The sequence below is a fragment of the Cyprinodon variegatus genome, unplaced genomic scaffold (assembly GCF_000732505.1).
Source record: "Cyprinodon variegatus isolate N-32 unplaced genomic scaffold, C_variegatus-1.0 Scaffold116, whole genome shotgun sequence".
NCBI lineage: Eukaryota > Metazoa > Chordata > Actinopteri > Cyprinodontiformes > Cyprinodontidae > Cyprinodon > Cyprinodon variegatus.
This window is the reverse complement of record NW_015150569.1, coordinates 1,211,506-1,217,601: the sequence shown is the minus strand read 5'-3', so window position 1 is coordinate 1,217,601 and position 6,096 is coordinate 1,211,506. Positions and strand designations below refer to the sequence as shown.

The window sequence follows — 6,096 nt, the reverse complement described above, 5'->3', positions numbered from 1 at the left end:
GATGGAATTTAAAAACACAAAATTGCCTGAAAATACTTTTGTGTGGAAATTAAAGAAGAACCTCCTACCCTCAAATTAAATGAAGACTCTTCAATCCAAAATAAACAAGCTCACCATTTATGAGCCAATTGGCAGTCAACTTTCACAGCAGATGGTAAACAAGTAACCAAGTTCAGGGCTTTTTTAAAGTGTGGGACGCGCCTCCCCCAGTGGACGCCAGAGCTCTTTAAGGGGCTTGTGACATTAGGGAGAGAAATAATCTCCTAAAAGTAATTTAGCATATACTGTAGCCACCTTAGCCAGGTCATGCGTGTGGCTGTCTATGAAGACAGGAGCTCGATCCAAATAACTCAAATTAGTAAGGATGCTTAAGCTATACCTAAGTGTGTCAGCAGTTCTCTATGAAAGGACTTTCTGAATCATGCTGGCAGTAAGGAAGGGTCTAGGAAGAGGAACCAGGATACCTCCTAGCAGCAACTCATTTAGTATATAGGAACCTCTTGACATTCCAAATTGATGCATACAAGCAAAGCCCACTTCAAGGAGTTAAAAAAAATATACATCATTTATTCATGTGTACTCTGTGTGACACATGCTGACGTGCACACTTTCATTTGTTTTGAGTTTAATAATGGAGTTATTTGAGTTTAATAAATAATAATAGAGTTTAATAATGACATATGACTGACAGACCTAATTTTTAATTGCACCTGTAAAATTACCACATTGTTTATCTGTAAATGTATTGAAAGCTGTTCTTGTATGAAAGATTGATGCAGGAAATAATCTGAGGTTTTCTTATTAGAAGAAGTTAAGTAAAAAGTTTTAAAAGTAGTGCGTCTTCAGAATAGGTCCTCTGCTCAACAGATTGCGTACATCTCACATTCCACATGAATCTACTGTCAGGACTTCTGTGTGATATCCAAACCTTTTAAATCAACAATTATCCATCTATATAGGTACATGTAGTAGACACAAATGTATCATAAATGGGTGACTATTCCTTGAAGATGGCAGGAAGCTGAGGTAATTTGTATTGAAAACCTGATGTTCAAAATGTGTGACAGAAAAAATATTTTGATTGTTCATGAAATATTTAAGTGCAGAAAAACATTGACAAATAATAGCTATAATTTTGTTTGGAGGAAGTTTTCTATTAGACCATTGAGGAGATTCTTATGCTCCAACACTTTGAAAAGCTACATGTGTTCATTCTTAAAGCACGTTCCTGGTAGAAAACCTGTTGAACTTCAAGAGACATAAAGTACTATGTACTTCTAGCCTGCCGTCCCCCATAACCCTGACAATACCACCCTGGGCAACTGCCCACCATTGACTTAAGTGGATCTCATAAGTCTTTTTCGATAATAATTCAGATGTTTATTCTGATATGTTATATTATTTTTTAGAATTGTTGCATTTCTGTTTCAAATCCAACAAAACATGATTCTGTTATACATTTTTGTTTTACTTTTTACTTTTCTAGAATGCTTGAAAGCATTGTATTTTTACTTAGATTATGAGAATATCATATGGGCCAATCGCTTGTTAGCAGTATTAGAAACTTCTCAAAGCATATCTGTTTAGTTTATGAATAATTTAATCTGTGTTGCAAGGCACTAAATGCAAGACAGCAATAGGAGAGGGAGGGTTGGAATACAACTAAATTACAGGGGAGAGCTGGAATGAGACACGCATGCTAAGGGAGGATGAGCAAGAAAATACTAGAGTTTCATCACAGTCTTATGCAGTAAGCTGCCTAAGAATAAACTTACCAAGCTTTTTTTTTTTTTTTATTTAAGTATCCTGTGGTGATTAAAAAAATAAAATTGCCAATCTATGGAGGTGTCTGCATAATAACAGCATTTTCTTAATTATTTTACACAACACACCTCCATCTCTATACCAGGTCTTATTGGGATACAAGGTTAAAATGGCAAAAAAATAAACAACAACACTGAGGTTGGCTGATGAAACATCAACACCAACATCAGAAGAGTGCTGTCACAGACTGTGCTTTTAGGTGAAGAGAAATAGGTGGCCTGTGGGCTGTATCGTCTTTTCGTGGATGTGTTGTTATGGGCTTCACATTGAGAGAGCAGCAAGCCAGTTTGCCAAGTGACTTCCACCGTTTGTAATGCTCCCAACATCTGAGCCAATGACATTTTTTCACGCACATACTGTATATATATATACACACAGCACAGTAAAGATAAATGTTGTGTCGCATTTAAAGATGATTTGGTGCCAAGCTCCTAATGGCGCAGATGGTACAAAAGGAGAGAAGATAGATGGTGGAAGGGAGGGAGAAAAGAAATAAGAGAGGTCTGTGACACCTCTTTTTCTCTGCCCACACTAAAGCTGCCTATTATCTAATCCTTCGCACCATGGATCGGGGGATAGGGATGGTCACAGAAAGCAAGACATACAGTAGTTGCCAGAAAAATAGAGAGAGAAAGAAAAATAGCAAGCACTTGTAATCAGCAGAGCGACATTCTGTTGGTGGAAACACAAGGCATCATTGTACTCTTAGGGAGTGAGGGAACTGCTCCGTTCGGTTTGCTTCTGCCAAACCTGACTTGGTCATAGCAGGTTAGCCAAGTTTGAGGCAGAAAAATATCAGAGTGAAGTTGGGTCCTGACCGCCTTGAACTGACTAATGATTACAGTGGGACAGAAAATCCAGAGGACAGCTGTGCACTGAACAGAAATGACCGGCTCACTTAAATCCTAAAGCAGAAAAACATTTCCCAAATTTTAATCTGGAAACCCAATCATGTCCTTTGTACAGTAAAATTTGTACTGTGCACCCGTAATGCAATTATTTCTTTCAATTTTATTTACACCTGTAGAACTTACTCATTTGATCAAAAAAACTTAAAGTGTCAAACAGGGCTGAAAAAATTTATCAGATTAATTGATTATTTCAATAATCCTTGACTAATTTAGTAATCGATTGATCGTTAACTGGAGTATAGAAACTCTAAAACATGCCTTTAGCTGACAGCGCAACACACCTTGGGCAGCAATTATACCATAAATAAACAAAAAATTATGTAAACATTTTGCATTTAAGATAAAAAAAAATATTGGTCTGTCAATATGCTATATCAGAAACTGCTCAAGTGGAAAAGTTTTAGTTTCACTTGGTTTAATTTTGTAAAAAGTCTTCTTTAAGGAAACCTTTTGCTATCCGATTATTCATTGATTAATCGAACAAATAATTGATAGATTAATCAACTTGAAAAATAATTGTTAGTTGCAGCCCAAGTGTCAAATAACTGCAAGGCAGAAAGTAATGGATGCTTTCAAAGACCCCAAATTGGAAAAGAGTAATATGATGGCATACATATATCAGTCTTTTCCCCCTGCATCAACACTTTATACAGTAGAACCACCTCTGACTCTAAGTCTTCAAGGGTATGCCAACAACTATCCACATTCAAAATGGAGAGGATGCCTTCTTCTTTAAAATTATCCTAGTTCATTAAGATTCTAGAGAGCCACATGTTCTTATTAAGATGTAGTCTGGACTTTGACTTAGCCATTCAAACACATGATCACGCTTTACCCTTATAGGCATTTCACTGTAGATCTGGGTTGAAGGTTGTTCTGGACCTAGAAGGTAAAATCCAGACTCGGTCTAAAACCTTTTATAGGTTGTTCTCCAAAATGTATTTAGCTACATCAGTTTTCCCATCAATTGACCGGCTCTCTGTTCCTGTTTGGATTTATTCTGAGATTAAAGTAAACAGCAGTAGTTTATATGTACCAATTAATTCATCCATAGGATAAAAAAAAACAATTAAAAACAAAATTAAAAAACATAGTTTTCTGCTTCTTATAGCAGAAATAATTGTATTTATAAATAGGTTTTCAATCTACTATGGGAAAAAACACTCTCAAGTCTCTGATTATTGAGCCAAAAAAATATATAATAAAAGAAATAACAGCACAGAGAACTGTGAGCATCCTCTTCATAAAAAAGTCAAATAACAACACAGTGCAGTTAGTCAAAAGCTTTCTCAGATACACTATAATTCTCACAGCTACAGGTGATCATTCATGGACCACAGCCAACAGCAACTATTGTTTAAAGAAACCTGCATAAAAGTTTTAACAACATTCGATATCCCTTTTTGGATTAATAGTATTTCTGTCCTGAGTCAAATGCCACACTCTGATGTGATGTCATGAGATTTTTTTTTTCTTCTAAACATTGCGTTTTTTGGCAAACATCATATAAAATCCCAGAAATCCACACTACAATTTGTGGGAATAAAGTTCAAGGAATATGAGCTCACAAACTGCCAAAGAAACACATCTGGAATACATTTACAGAACTAAATCTTGCCTCTCACTGAAATATTTGATTTCAGTCCTTCTCTAACCACTTCAAATGAACTAAAATATTTTTATTTTGGTATTTATAAATGAAATAAATAAGATGAGGAGAAAAAATTTAATTATCTCAAGATATTTTATTTTAATGCCAAGTTTGTAGCATAAACCAAGCAGTAATGTATAACTTCCAAACACACATTCACTCACTTAAAGCCTCAGGCTGAAATAACTGCTATGAAGTCTACTGTTTCGGTATGCTGGCACAACAACAGAAAAGTACAGAGGTCACAATTCTTTCCCTGCCAGAGGTCAGGATCGTGCGTAAATGTTGCGGAGACAACAAGAAGAGGAGAGAGTGGAGGAGGGCTGGCTGTGTATCTGTGCATGGCAGGAAAAGATATCCTGTTCTGCCGCAACATTCCTGCTCTAAAGCAAACTTTCCCAACAACAAATGAGCAGTCAACATACAAACCAGATACATGGTTTCCATCATCTGTTTCCAACTGGTTACACACTGCTTGGTGCAACACTTCAAGAGTACAGAAACTATTCAACACATCCACAGCATATGAAAGACAGCATGCATATTCTCTCTCTGTGGCACTTTCTTCATATCAATATGTCTCCCATGCAGCAAGGCACCAACTGTTTCAGCTTATGAGATCAACAAGTATATGCAAGATTTCTAACATTTCCTGTAATCTGCTCAAAATAAAGACACATGGAGGGTGGCAGCTGCAATCTTTATATCTCAAAAATCCACTGGGTACAAAAAGAGCACAGAAGACAGAGAGACAAAAGGAGTAAGGGAGACTTTACCAACCTGCTCCTTGTGTGGACGTTCATTCCACATGTTGTTCTGTCAGATCAAGGCAGCTGGGTCTTCAGAAAGGATTGCAAACTAAAGACTCGTGCTCACAAACACAAACACGCCCGCCTGAGTCAACTGTTTAGCAGCAGCAACAGACAAATTCTGCTTTCTCTCTTTACTGCAACTCAATAACTGTGGCTGAACAGAAAAAAACTGACAGTGAACTCCAACTCCTTAGGAGGGGAGGGCTCTTAAAAACTCTGTACCAATCACAGGGAGGAATTCTTCTGCTGTGCTTCTGTGACTGGGTGGAAGATATTACTGGACCTGTGGTATGAGGTAGGAGGAGTCTTCTGGTGAGAAACACTGACTGGTCCTGCCTATCACCAATTGTTCAGCGTTTGTCCAAGTATATTTACCTTTATCCTGTTATGTCATATTCCCATGCATGAATACTAAACCATACAGACACAGAAGAACATCTGAAATAATGAATGTCTGCAGCCTTAGAAAAACCCACAAACAGATACATCTCATGAAATTGGAATAAGACCATAAGAAAGTTCAGGGATATGGCTCTCTGCCTAGGGCAGCTTTAACTGGGGATTGCACAGGAATTAAGAAATACAGTAAAGGGAAATAACAAATAATCTGAATAGCATTATAAGAAAAGCCATTGTGGATGTGGGGGCAGATATCAAACACTGCTGGAAAATATAAAGCTGGCAGCTTGTTAGCAAAGAGAAGCTTTACATCCACAGACTTTCTTTGTAGGTGGCTGTGCTGAGTTTGGACTAAAATCAAGAGGATACACTGCAGATGACACTGCTCTCTACTATTATGTAAAAATAAAACATTTGTTCTTTAGGTATCAGTCCAGTTGTTTTTACTTCTTAAGTGGCGTCTTGGATTGTCTGGATCAGTTGTTGCTGTATAGTGGGG

The 6,096-nt window shown here is 37.2% G+C and overlaps 1 protein-coding gene across 1 annotated transcript in view; it reads right to left on the bottom strand.

Moving 5' to 3' along the window:
* LOC107085128 (phospholipase D1-like) overlaps positions 1-5,367 on the bottom strand; it is a 47,100-nt gene extending 41,733 nt beyond the window's left edge. Inside the window, exon 1 of the mRNA XM_015375300.1 lies at positions 5,167-5,367. The gene's annotated coding sequence lies outside the window, so the exon portion shown is untranslated. The remainder of the gene's footprint in view (positions 1-5,166) is intronic.
* Positions 5,368-6,096: the final 729 nt, after the last annotated feature.